The sequence below is a fragment of the Manis pentadactyla genome, chromosome 4 (assembly GCF_030020395.1).
Source record: "Manis pentadactyla isolate mManPen7 chromosome 4, mManPen7.hap1, whole genome shotgun sequence".
In the NCBI taxonomy this organism is placed as follows: Eukaryota; Metazoa; Chordata; class Mammalia; order Pholidota; family Manidae; genus Manis; species Manis pentadactyla.
Genome location: NC_080022.1, coordinates 32,609,663 through 32,630,697, shown reverse-complemented (window position 1 = coordinate 32,630,697; position 21,035 = coordinate 32,609,663). Strand labels below are relative to the sequence as shown.

Here is a 21,035-nt window from a genome sequence, read left to right as displayed (position 1 = left end):
AAAAAGCCTGCGCTCAATGTTAACGCGTCGCTCATCGGAGCCACTGCGCAAGCGCCGTTCCCCTGTCTGAAAGGAGGGGCGGGGAGTGGGCGGGAAGGGTATCTTCCAGGCCAATCGAAAGCGAGCGCCTCCGCCCTCCGGGCCCGTGGACCGAGCTTGACCCCGGAGGTGGGCGGAGGAGGCGGGGCCAGTAACGCGGCCGCCGAGGGGGCGTGGCCCTGGGTCTGGAGGCGGGGCCTGGGGCTGTCAGTCCCGCGCCCGCTGCCGCCGCTGCCACCGCCGCGGTTCCTTACATGCCGTGGCCCGGGTGGCAGCCAGCGCTGTCGCCTGCCGCCCGCCGCCCCGGCATCCCGAGCCGCCTCCCGCCGTGCCGGCCTGGCGCGCAGGTAAGGCCGGCCGCGCTGCCGAGCCATCGCGCCCCCGTCTCGGCGTAGGTCTGCCGCGCGGGCGCCCCCTCCGGGCTGTGTCAGCGCCGCGGCTCCCCTAGCCGCCCGGGGGCGGTCCCGGGGGGCGGGACGACAATCCTCCCCATCCCCCCTACACCTCCGGGCGCCGCGCCTGACGCCCGGGTCCCCGGGCCGCCCCTCTGCATCCGGGTGTGGGGCTGTTTCCTAGTTCCCCCCTCCCGGGCAGATTACACAATCGCTGGGGCTGGGGGCGGGGGTTCCCGCCCGAGCCCCGGCCCCACACCTGTCCCCCGTGGCGCTCTCAGGCAGAGGGTAGAGACGCAGCGCGACAGCGGGGGCCCGGAAAGTTTCACTTTGTGGTCCGGGTGTGTTGACATCTGAGGGATGCGGGGAGATGGAGCCTGAGCAGCGAGGATGCGCCTCGCGAGCAGCGTTCTCTTTGCCCCGGCGTGGCCCTGGTCCAGGTTTCCTTCCAGAAGTCCTGCCGAGAGCCCCGCGCGGGCCTGAGGCTGCTGCGGGCACACGAGTCTCTCCGCCTTACGTTAATGAGCCTGGCCCTTGAATTGCAGCAATCTGGGGCCCGCTCAGCCTCCTGCTCTTTCCCTTTTCCTAGTTTAATACTGGCAGGCGAATTTGCTTAACATTTCCCTGACACTTTATTTTTGTGAGGTGCTTTGCCATCCTTGATTAGTTAATTAACAAGGTGGGAAAGCAAAATAGATCCTGAAACTCGTAGATCCAGAAATTCATAGTGTCCTGGTATAGCAACTCTTTAGGAACCACTGAGAGCTTTGAGCTGTTTGCGTGAGAGATGCTTTTGGCCAAGGCGCTGCCAGGAGAACTAGTCAGTGTCCTCTGGTTGCCAGAAAAGGATTTGGTAATAATGGCAAGATTTTCTCTGCCTCTCCCTGCTTAAGCTGTTTATTGAGGGTTGCCAATCTATGATGAGTTATTTGGTTTTCTTCACTTTAGCAAAGGAAGATTTAGAAGTGTTGCTGATGGAGCAGCTAAGAAAATAAAAAACCCCAAAACCAAAAACTGAGGTTCAAAAAAGTTTGGGTACTTGTCTGCTTACTGGGTTACCCAATCCTGTGCAGAAAACCTAGGTTCTTCTGTTTTCTCCTCATTTTCCCCAAGGACTATCCAACTTGGTTGGCATTACTGGATCCTCATTTAGTCCACAGACCCCTTGTTACCTGTGGTATACACACCTGCCCAGGGACATGCTCTAGGAGTGGTTTTAATTAGCACTTTTATCTGCCCATTAAGCAGTACAGCTTGAAATCTCATGTAACCAGGCACTGTTGTAGTGTTAAATCTTTAATAATATCTAATTCATTTTAACAGTGTTTCTATAAAAATCTTTTTATTAGTGTGCCAGTTCTGCAACACCAGTGCTTTTACTGTAGAAGCAGCAATTTACTAGAAATATTATTATGGCAAAAACAATTCTCCAACAGATTTGCAGCCCACTTTACTTAGATAATTACTGCTGGAGGCTATTAAGGTTTTTATTCTTTGGTGCAGTAGTTGTTACGATACATTTGATCTATGGGGTTATTATGAGGTCACTCCTCACTGTACTAATGGTTTCAGTTACTGTGTTACTTAAATACTTTTTGGATTAATACATGAGTTTTCCTCCATGCTGATTTTTTTTTTTGGACAAGGTACAGAGTTAACAAAATTTAGTTTTGAATTGCTAACCTAAAATTTTAAGGATGATATTTATTGTATTTTAAGGGTTATGTTAGAGTTATGATGGTGATTTTATTAGCATATATACCAGACACTGTGTTGGGTACTAATTCCCACCACAGCCCTGTAAGAGAGATATTATTATTATCACCCTATGTTGCAGACGATGAAATTGAGGCTTAGTTGATTGACTCAGGTGGTAGTTAAGTAAATGACATCCAGATTCTAACCTAGGCAGCCTGAGTTCAGAGACCAAGAACTTAACTGTGCTGTCCTGCCTCTGTAGATCATTCTTTTAACAGCTATTTATTGCTGCTACCTGCTGTCTGTACAACATTGCATTCTGCACTGTGGGGAGAAGAGTGCTATATAGTGAAATAAACACTGGGTGAGGAGTTCTTGTTCTGGTCTTAACTCTGCCACCAGCTAATCTGATTTTGAGTGGTACCTGATCTCCCTGCCTTCCATTTCCTCGGTGGTGGAATATAGCAGTTGAAGCAGATGAACTAACTAACCTTAACCTCCTGGGGAGCTGGAGAGATGAGTCAATGCATGTAAGAATTAAATGTCCTCCTCCCCAGGACATAGTATTAGATCAAGCGTCAAATGAGTAGAGTGTGTGTGCACACATGTCTGTGTCATGCAGAAAGACTGGAGGGCACACACTCTATGCTGCCAGGGGCTGCCACGCAAGGGCAATGGTTGAGAGACTCCATCTTAACACTTCACCTCACTGTTATAGTGTGTTGCCACCAGCACTGTTCCTTATGTAATTAAAACTATAAAAGACAACCAGAAGTCATCCTATAGAAGTATGATGACCATATGCAGAACTACATGAAGAGCATTTGTAGGGAACTGTTTGTCATCACTTTGCAGGAGACATGGGGTCAGATTATGGCAGGGCCTGAATGGCAGACTCAGGAGTTTCCAGAATTGGGGCAAGGGAGGGTTGAAAGGAAACTTTAAGGTCATTGAGTTTAATACCCTGTACCCCTTTCTCCTTCCACCATCTATCCAGGGGATAAATCCCCCATGTGTGCTCGCTGTCCCACTCAGGACTTATCCTGCTTCTGCTCAGACACCTCCTGGGTCAAACATTTGGTATATTTCACAAACCCATGTGCCAAAGAAGCTGGGATTGTATCCTGTGGTAGGGAATGGGATACTGCAGGATTCTGGACCCTTCTGCCTTGTAGTCTTGAAAGATCATCATTGGTGTGAAACCTGGGTTGAGGGGAGACACCAAACCAGGGAGACCAGTTAGGAGGCCTTGACCAGAATCCAGGATAGAGGTGATCCAGACTGAGATAGGTGGTGACAAGGGATTGCAGAGGAAGGAATGGACCCCAAAAGACAAAATCCCCTGTACTTAATGCCTACAGGCATCAGGGAGGAGGAACAAGTCAACATCTGCCTGGATGAGAGGAGCATTGGGAGTACCACCGAGTGGACCTGAGAAGTCTGGTGGGGTGGGGAGGAGAGACAGTTATGTGTGTCCATCCACAGAACCAAAGAATAGACTGTGGTAATGGAAGGCCTCTGCAGATTGGAAAACAGATCTTCTTTCTTCTCAAGAGGGGAGTGTACCATTTAAATATAATGGGAAACTCCTTCTGCCTAATGAAGAAATATAACAATATTTCCCCTTGGGTGTTGCAACCTCTTATACTGTCTGGTTTGGCTTCATGTTACACTTTTAGGTCACATTGGGAGTCTGATATTATTTGAAATCATATCAGGAGGACACATTGGTGAAGTTTTATTTTCCTGATTTCACTGGAATGTCTTCCTTTGGGGGATTCTGTTCTCCAGTGACACCTGTTACATGTATACTGAAGACTCAGCATACCTCATGGGGAGTACTCAGAGGCTCATTGGAAGTATTTCCTCCCAGTGGGGGCAGATGGTGTGGCACTTCAAGGAGGGCTGAGGTGAGATGATTGTTGCCTTGACAGGCAAACAGGAGAATCTGGGGGAACCAAATAAGATTCACACAGGAAACCACAAAGACAGGACAAATAGTTGTGAGTGTTATTAGTTCATTTTTCTTGTTATTTTATGTATTTCTGGCTTAGGATGCAACATGTCTTAAATATTCATACTTTCAAATTTGTCAGTTGAAATATGTGGTCTCATAGTATATGGGGACATGGATGGTATAATCTCAATTTTTTTTGCCAAGACGATATTGGTTTTGGATTTTCAATATCCTTCAGACCAGTGGTTCTCCATCAGGGGCAATTTTGCCCCCTAGAGAATGTTTGGCACTGTCTGGGACATTCTTGGTTGTCACAGCTGGGAGTGGGGTATGTGCTCCTGTCACCTAGTGCGCAGAGACGGAGGATGCTGCTGCATGACCTATAATGCACAGGACAGGCCTTCACAACAAGAAATTCTTCAGTCCCAAATATTAATAGTGAAGTTGAAAACTCCACTGAAATGAAAAAATTAAGAATATTAAGAGCAAATTGAAGGGATGAGGAAGAAGGAGGAACTACAGAGTCAGAGTGTTCCTTGACTCCCTGGAAGCGATAACAGCACCCTTGCTTTTGACCCCAGGAGGGAGAACCAACTCGACAAGCTGACAGAACACAGGCATTTGTCTGCCACCCAGGAATTATTTCAATAACTGGATTGCTCAACATAGTAGTTTGGAACAGGAAGTAGAGGCCCTTGTAGTGGGATGGAGCTGTAAGGGTAATTTGTGGAGGCAGAAGGGTTTTTAGGCCAAGAAGAGAAGCTGGGTCTTGCCAGAATAATTTTGCAAAGTTCTAGGACATTTTTCAAAGGTGGTTTTGTTGAAGACACTGAGTGTGGTGCATAGAAGATACAGTCTCTGCTCTGGGAGTACATGAACCATCTAGGCTATTCATCTGAGAGTCTTAACACCATTCAGATTTTCTGTGTCCAGACCCAGAGAGTATAGTGAAGAACACTTGGTTTTGTTTTCAGGTTATATCTGTGTCCTCCCCCAACCCCGCCTTAAAAGCTTTTTTATTATGGAGCATTTTAAACGTATACACAAATTGGAAAAGAGTATGATAAACCCCTATTTAACCAATGCCCAACTTCAATGATTGTTAGCTCCTGGCCAGCCTTGATCTACACCCCACCTAGCTTAGACTCCCTTCCACCTTTCTTTTTAAAATCTAGAAAACAGCTTAAATAATTACTGATTACCTGCCTACTAGGAGGAGAGCCTTGACAGTGAAGGAGGTAAGTGGTTTTCCAGTGCTTGGGTCTCCCCAGAGGAAAATTGATAATGGGCAATTTTGCTTCCTGCAAAATTGCATGGATTATACAATTATAATTATGTAATGCATGATTATACAAGCCCTGAGAGCCTGAGAAATAAGAATAGGCCTAGGTACATCTGGGCCGAGCTCTTTTTGGAGGGAAAGTACAGGTGATCAGAGACAAGTTTCTTTTTAAGGCTCATGGGCGGAGAAGCCTACTTGAGTCTTCTGCTGGTGGAAATGTGTTCCTGGTTTCTGCAGTGGGGGCGCTCTCAGTTCCTTGAGGGAGCTTCATTTGCATGTTTCCTTTTAGGAAGATCCCTGTCCTGTTTCATGATCCTCCAGGTGTGTGCTGTTTGGTGTGAAGCCTAGTGTTCTGCGTGGCCCTCTGGCTGGGGCCCTCTGGGTCTTCAATGATTGACCTCGTCCATGGAAAGCTCAGACTGGGTAGGGGGTGAGCGATTGAGGCATTATTTCTAGTGGTTGTGGATTATCATTTGCTGCAGTTGCTTCCCTGCATTTATTAGTGAATGTAGGACTGTCCTGTTCTGGCCACTGGCAGTCCACACCAGATGGAGGTGGCATTGCTACTTACACTTTGCAAACAGAGCTTTCTTTTCCCAGTTGTGTCTCCCTAAGCTACAGGATTAATTTTTTTTTTTAGGCTATTGGAGAATTGGCATGCATTTACTTGACTCAGTGTTGTGTTGTAATATGCATACAAAAAATGGCTTCAAAAGTTGAGAGAGTTCTTGAATAATCAGATAATTGATGCCTATGAATTTTAATTAGTGCTGTTTTCTACAAATGTAGATATTCTGGACTAGGTTCATAAACAACTACATTAGTGTGAAGATGCAGGCTCCTGAATGGCTGTGTTTCCTATTCTTATTTTATTTACTAAATGCATTTTTACCCTCTCCTTATTCCACATAGAGGTTTAAATGGCATTAGCTTATTAAGGACATTCCAGTATCACAATCAGAGAGTCTCAGGTATCATGCCTTTCTATGGGGAGGGCAGCTTCCAGTCTGTTAATAATCGTTATTTTCTCTGTGCCTTTATTATATACCAGGCACTTTACTTACTTAACTCTATTCCTTAGAACTCTTCTATGTAGGAATTAGCATTCCCATTTTGCAACTGAGGAAACTGAGGTTTAGAGAGGTTAAGAGATACTAGGAGGTAGCATTGGGTTTTAACCCAGATTTGTTTGATTCCGAACCCGATGTTTTCCATGAAGCCTTGTCTCTCATGGTTAAGGTTGGTGGGAGTTTGTATGAGGATTGGTAGAGAAGATGGGAGCAGGGGCTGTGAGAAGGGGCTGAGAGTTCTGGTTACTCTAGCTAATGAATTCTTCTCACTGAGTCCCCCCTGGGAAACACTGTTCTTGACTGTGATAAATTACCTGTGTCCTATTTTTTGAGCTGATTGTATAAAATAGAATTGTATGCAGTAGCCCTGAGCCAAATTTGGTCAGCAGATGTGTTTTATTTGGTCTTGACAGTGTTTTATTTTTTAAAAATTGAATTAGCTGTCATCATTTAAAAAGTGAGGGATTTCGCACTAAAATTTCCAAATTTCCAAATTTCTTGGCTCCTCTTGAACCATCAGATCTGGCAACACCAATACTACATTCTTCCTTGGCAATAATTAGTTATAGTGGCCACTCCTCTGGATGTAGCCATCTTTACCACCTGGCCCTCTTCACTCATTTCTGTTACTTGCCAGGACTCTGAAGTGAGGGGCACCCTTATGGAAGTTATAAACATTTTCTCTGCCAATGTCAAGGATATGTTAGTGGAGGCTTGTTTTGTATTTGAATTAAAGCTCTCCAGCAAGTTCTCTCTTTGTGGTGAGCCTATAGAGTAACTCTACTAGGCATGTGAACAGACATCTACATCCTCCTTTCCAGCCCCCAGCAATGGCTAATTGGACTCTGGATGAGTTCTTAAACTAAGGCAGAGCAATCAGATATTTGGGATTTGGACACTGAATCAGTGTGCTTAGGAGCCTCAGGCAGAAAGGACCTGTAGACACAGGCTGAAAATGGTGATGTTGTAAAGGGTGGATGAGTGAGCAAAGAAGTTGCGTGGCAGGTAGGTGAGAGACCACGTGGCAGCAGGGAGGGAGGAGCTGCCTGGTTTTTGTTTCCACTGTACTTCCTGCACTTGGGTTCCTCTGCAGCCACAGCATCTATTCGGTGATATTTATTGAGTGTTTACTATAATGGCAGGCACTGTTCTAGATTCTTGTGATATGTCAGTGAACAAAAACAGAGAAAGGGCCTGTTCTTATAGAGCTTATATTCTGGTGGGAGAAAAAAATGATTCCAAACAAGTAAGTGTAAAATATGTAAATTTTGATAAAGTGAGATTTGAGCAGAGATATGGATGAAGGGAGGAGAGAGTCATGAGTGCACCTAGGGTTGCAGTATTTCCTACAGAGGGCTCAGCAAGTGCAAAGGCCCTGAGGTAGGAGTACGCTTGACCTGTTTGAAGAACAGCAAGGCTGGAATGCAACAAACAATGGGAGAGCTGGAGATGGAGGAAATGTAGGACCTCACAACTATGTTAAAGACTTCAGATTTTATTCTAGTGAGAGAGAAAGCCATTGGAAGATTTTGAGCATAAGTGGCACAGTCTGGATTCTGACTTGAAAAACGTCAATGCTGTATAGAGACTAGACCATGAGGCAGCTCAGGTGAACGCAGGACAACTAGGAAGCAATGTAATAGTCCACGTAAAATATTGTGATGGCTCAGACTAAGGTAGAGGTGGAGGTGGTGAGAAGTGGACCAGTTCTGAATATATTTTGACTGGGACTCGATTATGTATTTGGTATTGGATGTGAGAGAAAGAGAGAAATCAAGGTGATTCCAACTTTTGAGCATAAACATTGCAGTGTTCATTGGCATTTCCCCTTCTCTTACTGAAAAATATTCAAAGGCCACAAGGAAGGTGAAAAAATAATTAAAACCTTGGGAACTATTCTATTTCCAGCAAAATTAGGAGAGAAATTTATTCCATAGACTTTAAAATGTGTGCAAACACTGTCCTAAAAAGATGATCAGGTGGAAGCCATGTGGAAGTAAATGAAGAGGAGCAGCATGGAAACGGTGAGAGAGCCCAGTAGCAATAGATCTTAGAAAGTACCAGAAGAGTTATATTCTTTTATGTGAAATGTGTACCCTGATATATAAAAGCCATATCCTATGCTTGTACCAGTTTTTGTGGGAACTGGATGTACAGCTGGTAGCTTGTTTTGAAGAAGCAAAAGAAGTGGGATTGCATAAAAAAAGTCACATAGCAAGCCACCATATTTGTAGGAAGTATGCTGTCTCAATGGCAGCAGGGAGGAAGAGAGCCTTTGGATTGTGAAATTAGGTCCTCGGAAAGAGCATCATGGCCATCCTGCACTCCCCTGCCAAGAGGAACCCAGGGAAATACTGCATCTGCCAAGGAAGACAAGCTCATTCAGTGATAATGAAGAAAGGAAATGGTAGACTTCTGTTTCTGACAATGGGAGGCAAGAATATTTGGATCAAAGTTCCCACTGAAAATGTTGGATATTAAAATGTTGGATGTATTTTTTTAATCACAAACGTTTAAATTTCCTTAAAAGCACTAAAGTGCTGAGAAGAGAAAAAGGAACATCAGGCCAAATTCTATGGTGACGTGGGAACCTAGAGGACTGTGCAGATCACTGGAACACTTCGATTGCTTTTGCCCTGAGAATGCTCATGGATCCTAATAATGGGCCTTGGTTTTGGCGACTTTGCAGGACAAGTTGGTTACAAGCCAAAATCCATGGCTTACCCAGGGTGGGGAGGCTCACAGGAGACCATATAAAGCTGGAACTACTCAGGGTAAACGTGAACCAGAAGTAGAACCTTGCCTCCCAGGTACCTCAGAGAGACAGCAGGGAAGGTTGCCCAAGTACTGAGAAGAGGGAGAGGGAAAGCAAAGGTATGCTGTGGTCACCGTTCAGTCCTTGGACAGATTTTGAGGACTGTTAGACATCACCTTGTTTTCAGAGAACCTCAAGCCATGAGTTTGGTTTAAAGTCATTCGCGGTGCCTAGTGCCACTCCTTCCTGGCCCTCGTCATCCGGCAGAATCAAGTGTGAGGCTTTTCTGGAGGAAGGTGTCTTCCTCATTCCCCAGGGTCATTGAGCAGTACACTCATAAAGAACAAAGCACACAAGGAGGCAAAACATGAGGGAGACAGCAGCAATAATCAACGGAAAGAAAAAAAACCCAGATTCACACATTCTTTATGTATTGTAATGATCAGAGGCAAATAAATATGTTTATTATGTTCATTGAAATAGAAGTAAGCGTGTAAATATTTTCAGGGAATGGATAACAATTAAAAGTGGCTTGGCAGTTTTGAAAAAGACCAAGTAGAACTTCTAGAAATAAAAGTACAAAACTGAAATGTAAAAACTTAATAGTGGGAACAAGACAGGGATGCCCACTCTCCCCACTGTTATTTAACATAGTGCTGGAGGTCCTAGCCATGGCAATTAGACAAAACAAAGAAATACAAGGAATCCAGATTGGTAAAGAAGAAGTTAAACTGTGACTATTTGCAGATGACATGATATTGTACATAAAAAACCCTAAAGACTCCACTCCAAAACTACTAGAACTGATACTGGAATACAGCAAAGTTGCAGGATACAAAATTAACACACAGAAATCTGTGGCTTTCCTATACACTAACAATGAACCAATAGAAAGAGAAATCAGGAAAATAATTCCATTCACAATTGCATCAAAAAGAATAAAATACCTAGGAATAAACCTAACCAAACAAGTGAAAGTCCTATACTCTGAAAACTATAAGACACTCTTAAGAGAAATTAAAGAGGACACTAACAAATGGAAACTCATCCCATGCTCTTGGCTAAGAAGAATTAATATTGTCAAAATGGCCATCCTGCCCAAAGCAATATACAGATTTGATGCAATCCCTATCAAATTACCAACAACATTCTTCAATGAATTGGAACAAATAGTTCAAAAATTCATATGGAAACACCAAAGACCCTGAATAGCCAAAGCAATCCTGAGAAGGGAGAATAAAGTCGGTGGGGGGGGATCTCACTCCCCAACTTCAAGCTCTACTACAAAGCCATAGTAATCAAGACAATTTGGTACTGGCACAAGAACAGAGCCACAGACCAGTGGAACAGAATAGAGACTCCAGACATTAACCCAAACATATATGGTCAACTAATATTTGATAAAGGGGCCATGGACATACAGTGGGGAAATGACAGTCTCTTCAACAGATGGTGCTGGCAAAACTGGACAGCTACATGTAAGAGAATGAAACTGGATCACTGTCTAACCCCATACACAAAAGTAAATTCGAAATGGATCAAAGACCTGAATGTAAATCATGAAACCATAAAACTCTTCGAAAAAAACATAGGCAAAAATCTCTTAGACATAAACATTAGCGACTTCTTCATGAACGTATCTCCCCGGAAAAGGGAAACAAAAGCAAAAATGAGCAAGTGGGACTATATCAAGCTGGAAAGGTTATGTACAGCAAAGGACACCATCAATAGAACAAAGAGGCATCCTACAGTATGGGAGAATATATTCATAAATGACAGATCCGATAAAGGATTGACATCCAAAATATATAAAGAGCTCACATGCCTCAACAAACAAAAAGCAAATAATCCAATTAAAAAATGGGCAGAGGAGCTGAATAGACAGTTCTCTAAAGAAGAAATCCAGATGGCCAACAGGCACATGAAAAGATGCTCCACATCGCTTTTCATCAGAGAAATGCAAATTAAAACCACAATGAGATATCACCTCACACCAGTAAGGATCGCCATCATCGAAAAGACAAACAACAACAAATGTTGGCAAGGGTGTGGACAAAGGGGAACCCTTCTACACTGCTGGTGGGAATGTAAATTAGTTCAACCATTGTGGAAAGCAGTATGGAGGTTCCTCAGAATGCTCAAAATAGAAATACCATTTGACCCAGGAATTCCACTTCTAGGATTTACCCTAAGAATGCAGCACTGTAGTTTGAAAAAGACAGATGCACCCCCATGTTTATCGCTGCACTATTTACAATAGCCAAGATATGGAAGCAACCTAAATGTCCATCAGTAGGTGAATGGATAAAGAAGATGTGGTACATATACACAATGGAATATTACTCAGCCATAAGAAAAAAACATCTTACCATTTGCAACAACATGGATGGAGCTAGAGGGTATTATGCTCAGTAAAATAAGCCAGGCGGAGAAAGACAAGTACCAAACGACTTCACTCATATGTGGAGTATAAGAACAAAGAAAAACTGAAGGAACAAAACAGCAGCAGAATCACGGAACCCAAGAATGGACTAATAGTTACCAAAGGGAAAGGGACTGGGGACGATGGGTGGGAAGGGAGGGATAAGGGCGGGAAAAAATGAAAGGGAACATTACGATTAGCATGTATAATGTGGTGGGGGGCATGGGGAGGGCTGTGCAACACAGAGAAGACAAGTAGTGATTTTGCAGCATCTTACTACGCAGATGGACAGTGACTGTGAAGGGGTATGTGGGGGGGACTTGGTGAAGGGGGGTACCTAGTAAACATAATGTTCTTTCTGTAATTGTAGATTAATGATACCAAAATTAAAAATTAAAAAAAAAACAGAGGCAAAAATCTCTTGGACATAAAGATTAGCGACTTCTTCACGAACATATCTCCCCAGGCAAGGAAAACAACAGCAAAAATGAACAAGTGGGACTACATCAAGCTGAAAAGCTTGTGTACAGCAAAGGACACGATCAATAGAACAAAAAGATACCCTACAGTATGGGAGAATGTATTCCTAAATGACAGATCTGATAAAGGATTGACATCCAAAATATATAAAGAGCTCATGCACCTCAACAAACAAAAAGCAAATAATCCAGTTAAAAAATGCACAGAGGAGTTGAGCAGACAGTTCTCCAAAGAAGAAATTCAGATGGCCAACAGACACATGAAAAGATGCTCCACATGGCTAGTTATCAGAGAAATGCAAATTAAAACCACAATGATATATCACCTCACACCAGTAAGGATGGCTACCATCCAAAAGACAAACAACAACAATTGTTGGTGAGGTTGTGGAGAAAGCGGAACCCTCCTACACTGCTGGTGGGAATGTAAATTAGTTCAACCATTGTGGAAAGCAGTATGGAGGTTCCTCAAAATGCTAAAAATAGACATACCATTTGACCCAGGAATTCCACTTATAGGAATTTACCCTAAGAATGAAGCAGCCCAGTTTGAAAAAGACAGATGCACCCCTGTGTTTATCGCAGCACTATTTACAATAGCCAAGGAATGGAAGCAACCTAAGTGTCCATCAGTAGATGAATGGATAAAGAAGATGTGGTACATATACACAATGGAATATTATTCAGCCATAAGAAGAAAACAAATCCTACCATTTGCAACAACATGGATGGAGCTAGAGGGTATTATGCTCAGTGAAATAAGCCAAGCGGAGAAAGACAAATACCAAATGATTTCACTCATATGTGGAGTATAAGAACAAAGGAAAACTGAAGGAACAAAACAGCAGCAGAATCACGGAACCCAAGAATGGACTAATAGTTACCAAAGGGAAAGGGACTGGGGAGGATGGGTGGGAAGGGAGGGATAAGGGCGGGGAAAAAGAAAGGGGGCATTACGATTAGCATGTATAGTGCACGGGGGGTGCAAGGGGAGGGCTGTGCAACACAGAGAAGACAAGTAGTGATTCTACAGCATCTTACCACGCTGATGGACAGTGACTGTGAAGGGGTACGTGGAGGGGACTTGGTGAAGGGGGGAGTCTAGTAAACATAGTGTTCCTAATGCAATTGTAGATTAATGATACCAAAAACAAAAAAAAACAGCAGCAGAATCAGAGAACCCAAGAATGGACTAACAGTTATCAAAGGGAAAGGGACTGGGGAGAATGGGAGGGAAGGGAGGGATAAGGGGGGGAAGAAGAAAGAGGGTATTACGATTAGCATGTATAATGTGATGGGGGAAAGGGGAGGGCTGTGCAACACAGAGAAGACAAGTAGTGATTCTACAACATCTTACTACGCTGATGGACAGTGACTGTAATGGGGTTTGTGGGGGGGAATTGGTGAAGTGGGGGCCCTAGTAAACATAATGTTCTTCATGTAATTGTAGATTAATGATAACAACAACAACAAAAAACAAAAGTTCCTGGGGACTGACTTAATAAAAAGGTACATCAACTTGAAAAAAAATAAAAACAAACAAACAAACAAACAAACAAAAACACGTAATGGTTTACCATTAGATAACATGTTAGACAACATCAAAGAGGAACTAGCAAATTAGGTGATAAGTTTTAAAAAATTATCCAGAATGTTGCACAGGGAGGCAAAATGACAGGAAATCTGGAAGAGAGTTAAAAGACATGGAGGATAGAGTGAGAGGTTCTAACATGCCTTTAATTGGAGTTCAGGAAGGAGAGGAAAGAGAATAGGTCAGAAGCAACTATTTGAAGAGGTAATTACTGAGATTTTTCCAGAATTGATCAAATATATCAAGCCAAAAATTCATAAGCAGAGTACCAAAGGCAAAGAGAAATCTAAAAGTAGCCAGGAAAAAGACATATTACCTTAAAAAGAGTGATTTCCACACTTCTCAGTACCAACAAGGGAAGCCAGAAGACCAGGGAATGCTATCAGTAATGAAGTAACTGAGAAACTAGATTCTATGCACAAAATATCTTTCAAGAAAATGGCAATGTAAAGACTTTTTATATAAAGAAGAATGAAGAGTTTGCTACCACTTTAGTAAGTTTGCTTTACAAAGGAAATCTTAATCGATATACTTTAGGCAGAAGGAAAGTAATTCTAGATGGAAAAAGCTGAGACATAATAAAGAATGAAGGATTTTAGAATGAGGTTAACATGTGGATAAATGTAAGTGTAGATGAGCAAAGATGTGTAAAACAAAATTTAAATATCTTATGGGCTAAAATGTAGAGAATTGAAAATAAGACAGTGAAAGCATGTAAGTTAAGAAAGATAGTAGAAGTAATCAAGAGAATTCTGAGATTTATTTATATTGCCTGGAAAGAGAGTAAGGATGAATAATTATTCTTAGATTAAGTTAACAATGTATATTATTATATACATTAACAATATGTTAATACGTAATTTCTAGAATAACCATGGAAAGAATAGGAGTAGAGTATATGATATCCCAGTAGTTGAGAAAGACTCATCTATAACATAAAACTATAGTTTTATATAACAGGAAGAGTGGAAATAAAAGGATAGAAAAATGTTTGCCATCAAATAATAAGCACAACAGCAGATAAAGTAGACATTACAGTTAAAAACATAATTGGGAATAAAAAGTTCTTTTCACCAGGAAAATATTACAGTTTGAAATTTGTATGTATCTAATAATATAGCATAATATATAAAGAAATAAGTGACAGAACTTCAAGGAGAAATAGAAATATCCACAATCAAAGCTAAGATATTTTAGATGAGAATAGCTAGGACATTTTAAAGAACTAGGTCAGAGGACCTGCTCTATAGATGTCAAGTCTATAAAGCTATAGTAATAATTACAGAGTGGTATTGATTCAAGGATAAACAAATAATCCAACAGGACAAAATAGCCTAGAAACAAATGTTTGCATTTATGGACTCTTGATTAAGAGGATGCACTATAGATTAACACTGAACTTTCAAACAAATGGTGCTTGGATGCATGGATATGCATATGGGAAAAATGTAATTTGACTATTACTGTACACAATACATAAAAATCCATTTCAAAGGGATTTAAAAACTTAAACATGAAAGAAAACTATAAAGATTTTGATGATGTAAGAGGATATCTTCATGATCTCCACACGGGAAGGACTTCTTAAATAAGATCCAAAATGTATTAATGTTAACTTAAAAAGGGATTGAGAAAATTGATTACATTAAAATTAAGGATTTGTTTTGAATGCTTAGTTAAAAGTCATAGTTAAAAACTGCTATGAAAAGAGTGGAAGATTAGTTATAGCACTGGAAAATAAATTTGTAAGTTTCATGAGGCAGAGACTGTGTCTATTTTACTCATCACTGTATCCCAGCACCTTGCACAGTGCCTGAAACCAAAGCTTCAGCACCCAGGGTATTATACAATAATGGCTTATGACCATTCTCAAATGATGGGTGCTCACCCACAGGGAAGAATTCATATCACAAACCACAATTATTTCTTTATTGCTCTTTCTTCTGTTCCTATTCACTCCTTAGAGAAAAAGAAGAGAAAATAAGAGCGGTAGCTTAATCAGCCAATTGTTGAAAAATATTAATTCAGTGCAGAGACTGTGTGCTTAGGATTGGGCATGTTGCTGAAAATAGATAGAAATACAAAGGAGTACAGTCCAGTTAGGAGATGGGCGAATAGGCAAAAAGACTTGAAAAAATGTTATTTATGCTATAAAAGTGTATAGGAGGGCAGAGAGAACAGGTCCAGATGTAGTAATTGGGAAAAATATCATGGAGGAGGAAGGATTTGATCTACATTCAAAATGTATTAAAGGAGATAAATTTGTGGATAGGAAGAGACAAGAAGAAAGTATTCTAGGGGAGGGATGAGGATGAAGCATGCTTTGTAGGCAAGAAAAATTTAAGGTGCTTTGGGGGAGCAGGTGTTATAACTAGAGTGGAGGGAGACAGATCAGAAGTATAGATTCTTTAAGAATAAACTTAAATAACTGGACAATATTTGCAAAAGAATTGTAGTGATGTAAATATAAAAGCCTTCCTAGTTATGAAAAATGTATCCATAGATAAAGTAATTACCTAAGGTATTGGCAGAGGAATTGTGGATATCTGTGGGTCATGCTGCCCAGCATCATTCTTTCTTCTTCTGGCCATGGGACCCCAGCCTTTTTATTATTACATGGAACCAATGATGAAGCCACTATGGGGGAGAGCGTAGCAGAGCAATGAAGAGAAACTGCATCCAATGACATTATTGGAACCACACCTGTTTTTTCTTTCATTGCTTAAGCCAGTTTGAGTTGGGTTGTCTGTTATTTGTGTATGTATATTGGGTTGACAGTATCAAAACTGGCACAAGAATAGACAGAAAGATCAGGAGGATAGAGTAGAGAATTCAGAAAGATACTCACATGCATATGGCATTTCACCTCTTTGGATACTCCTCAGTCTTCTTTGCTACCGATCATCTCTTCCCAGTTTAAGTTGGAGCATCCCAGGGCTCAGGCTTTGGACCTCTTCTCTAGTCCTAGATGAACTTTTCCCATCTTGTAGTATTAAATATCTATTTTAATATAACTCCTACGGTTATGTCTCTAGCTTTCATCATTCTTCTGAGATTCAGACTAGTATATTTACTTGCTCACTTTGATTCTCCACTTGAATTTCTAATAGGACCTGGAAACTTTGTCCTATACCAAACTCCTGACTTTCTCACTACACCAAACCTGCTCCTTTCCCTTTATTCTCAGGCTCGTAAAAGGGCATTACCATCTACCCTGTTGCTCAGGCCAAAAACTAAAGAGTTATCCTTGACTCTTCTCTTTCCTCTAGCTTCCACATGTAGGCCATCAGGAAGTCCTATTGACTTTACATTCAAAACATAGCCCAGGTCTGACCACTTCTTACCTCCGCTGTTCCCACCATAGTCCAAGCTGTACCCATCCTTTGCTTGGACTGTTGCAGTGGCCTCTTAACTGACCTCTATACTCCTCCCCCCAACCTTGCAGACTGTTTTACATACATCAGTTAGAGGAATCTATTAAAACATAAATCAGATCATGTTACTTGCCTGTTCAAAACTAATGTTTTCCCTTTACATTTAGAATGCTCAGAATCATTACCATGGTCTATAGGATTCTGCATAATTTGGCCCTTGCCTAGATTTCTAAATTCATCTTCTGCTTCTTTCCCTCTCACTCAGTCTGCTACAGTCACGCTGACCTCTTTGCTCTTCCTGGAACATCCCAAGTACATTTCTACCCAAGTGCACTTCTTCCTGGTCTTCTTGTGGCTCAATTCCCTCACATCATTCAGGTTTTGAATCAGATATGACCTCCTCCAAGTGGATCTCTCTGATTTTTACATGTAAAATAGTCCTTCCTTTTCCTCTTCCTGACCCTTATCCTGCTATATTCTTCAGAACACTTATCATCCTGTTTATTGTCTGTTTTTTACTAATTGTAAGCTTTATGATGTAGGCATGTTGTCTTATTTAAAGCTACATTCCTAGAACTGAAATAATGCCTGGGTCATAGTCTGAATAAAAACATAATTTTGAATGGCTGATTAAATCAAATTCATACATGACAGAGATAGTATATCATCTTTTATAAGAGATATATTATTCAACAAGCAGTTTTGAGAAAACTGGTTAGACATTTAAGGATAAAAGAGACTATGAATAGGTATTATGGGGAGTTTTATGCCAATATATTTGACAATTTAGATGAAATAAATAACTTAAAAAATCTGACATACCAAACTAACACAAGAACTAGAAAATCCAAATGGAGCTATATGTATTAAATAAGTTAATTCATTATTAAAGACTTTCCCACCAAACAGATAAACAAAGAGACTCTGTAGTCCCAGATGGTCTCTGCAGTAAAGTCTTCCAAATGTTTAAAAGAAGTTATAACATCAATCTTTACATATTCTTCCAGAAAACAGAAAAAGAAACAACACATCCCAGCTCATTCTCAAGAAAAAACTTTTATACCAAAGCCTGGCAAGGATATTAAAGAAAAAAGAAAAAAGAAAAAAAGACCAAACCCTCTCATGGGTATAGGTACAGAAATCCTAAACAAAAGATAATCAAAATAAATTCAACAATATGTAAAAAGGATAATACTTCATAACCAAGTGGGATAGGCTCCAGGAATTCAAGTATAGTTTGACATTTGCAAATAAGTCAGGGGTATACCTAAAACCAACATAATATCAACTATACTTTAATTAATAAAAAGAAAACAAATCAAAGTAATTCCCCATAATAACAGATACAAGGTCAATATATAAAAATCACTTGTACTTCTGTACACTAATAACAAAAAGTAAAAAATGAAATAAAAAAATACCATTTAGGATAGCCTCAAAAAACATCAAACTCACAGGAATAAATGCAAGATTTGTACACCAAAAATGGGAAGATATACTGATAGAAATTAAATAGGACTTAAAGTAGATGGAGAGATATAGACTGGATGACTGAATATTGTAAAAATGTCAGTTTCCCCCAAATTTATCTGTAAATTATGCAAACCATTCAAAATTCCAATGGGCTTTTAAAATGGACATTAACAAACCGATTATAAAATTTGTATGGAAAATTAGCCAAGATAATCATGAAGAATAAGAACAATGCTGGGAGAAATTCCACTATGAGATATAAAGATTTGTTATGAAGCTATAGTAATTAAGACAGTGTGCTGTGTAAGAACAGACAAATGGCCCGGTGGAGAATCTTAGAGTTCAGGAAGAAACCCTTTATGATCACCTGACTAACAAAGGTGATACTAAAATGTAGAGAAAGGATATCTTTTAAATAAATAGTGCTGGTGCAATTTAACATTCAGATGGAAAAAAATGAATCTTGACCTTTTCCTCAAAACATTCACAAAAATTAACTGCAGCTGCATAATAGGTCTAAATATGATACATAAGACAATAAAGCTTAGAAGAAAACATAGGAGAATAGCTGTGAATCCTTAGGATAGGAAAGCACCTCTAAAATGAGACACAAAATCATGAATTCCCAAGGAAAATATTGATAATCTAGATTAGATTGACATCAAGAGCTACTGATCATCAAAAGACACCATTCAGAGAGTGAAAGGACAAGCCACAGAGTAGCAGATATTGTAAAGAACTACAAATCAATGAAAGAAAGGCAAGTAGCCGCACAGAAAATGGACAAAAAACTTGAGTTAACAGTTTACACAGAGGAAGTTCAAACAGTCAATAAATACATTAAAAAGTGCTCAGCTCCATTAGTTCTCAGGGAAATGCAAATTAAAACCACAATAAGCATCTCTAAATATCCACCAGAATGGACTAAGTTAAAAAGTCAGGCAATACCAAGTGTTTACAAGAACACAGAATGATTGGATTCTCATATATTTGGTGTGAGTGTAAAGTGATACAATTACTTTGGGAAACTGTTTGGTAATATCTATGAAAGCTGAAGATACACACACTCTATACTGCTAATTCCATTCCTAGGTTTTTACCCAACAGAAATGAGTATGAATAGACATGAATAAGAATGTCCATAGCATTCATATTATTCATAATAGCCTCAAATTGGAAGTAACCCAAATGTCCAAAGACAGTAGAATGGATAAAGAAATCATAGTATATTCATGCAATGGAATATATACAGGACTAAGAAGAACTAATCTATGACTACATGGAAAAACATGGATGAATCTCAATAGGATAATGCTGAGAAGAAGCAGCCAGACACCCAAACAAGCAGAACTTATCTCTGGTGATATAAATCAGGTTAGTGGTTACCTGGGGGAGGAAATGATAATGACTAGAAGGGGAAATTAAAGGGATATCTAGGGTGTGGATCATGTTCTATTTCTTGCACCAGATTGTTTGGTACATGGAGAAATTAGCTTTGTGAAAAGTCATCAACTTATACATTTATGCTTTGTGGATTTCTCTGTATGTATTTTATACTTCATTAAAATTTTTATTAAAAAATCTGGATTCTTCAGTTCTTAAACCAAAGTAAGTTACAGCTAGATTTAATATTTAAATATAAAATTAAAATCCCACAAATATGGGAAAACGTTTTTATAACCCTGGAAATATAAATTGGACTGCATAGAATTAAAAATTTTTTTGAAAAACAAAATTAAAATTGCAATTAAATCAGAAGGTAAATGTCAACCGAGGAAAGTATTTGCAAAATATAATGTACTCTGTGTTGCCAATCACATCATCAAATGTTAAAAGATTGATAATACCAAGTATTGCTAAGGTTTTTTAAGAGGAGTATCATACCTAGTTGTTAGAACTATTTCTAGCATTTTTAGAGTTTGGCCACACCCTTTAAAATTTTAAATGTGCATCCTATTTGACCTAATAATTTCCAGGAGTTTCATCTCAGGTAATATTTGCATAAGTCTAAAAAGTTAATTATATCAGTATCAAACCTTTATCACAGCACTTTTAGTAATAGTTACAACTAGAAATATTTTAAATGTTTATTAGTAGGGCACTGGTTAAATAAGGTACACCCTGTATAATACAACATACTATGGCTGAGAGAAAGAAGGAGGTTGATGTGTATCAACTGAAAAACTTCAGATGGTTTGGAGAGACTGATTGCTAAATGGAAAGAGTAAGTTGATGAACTTTTGTGCAGTGTGATCACATTTAAAGAAATATGTATTTCTTTGCAAATATTAGGAAACTAAACACCAACTGTTAACTATGATGATGAGATTATGAGAAAAATTTCTCTTTCTAAGCTATCTCTTTGAATTTCTCTTACAATGATGAACATATTGCTTTTGCAAGCAGAAAAACAATGAAAATAAAAATTGCACAAAAGCAAAATGAAGTTATTGCCACAGAATAATCCCATGTAAGTAACATTTTCATGGTACACATGTTAAAA

General features: G+C 40.1%; 1 protein-coding gene across 5 annotated transcripts in view; it reads left to right on the top strand.

The window, feature by feature from the left end:
- The first annotated feature begins 223 nt into the window (after positions 1-223).
- HIVEP3 (HIVEP zinc finger 3) overlaps positions 224-21,035 on the top strand; it is a 497,332-nt gene continuing 476,520 nt past the window's right edge. For all 5 annotated transcript variants that reach the window (XM_057500094.1, XM_057500091.1, XM_036892764.2 and 2 more), the window contains exon 1: positions 224-386. The gene's annotated coding sequence lies outside the window, so the exon portion shown is untranslated. The remainder of the gene's footprint in view (positions 387-21,035) is intronic.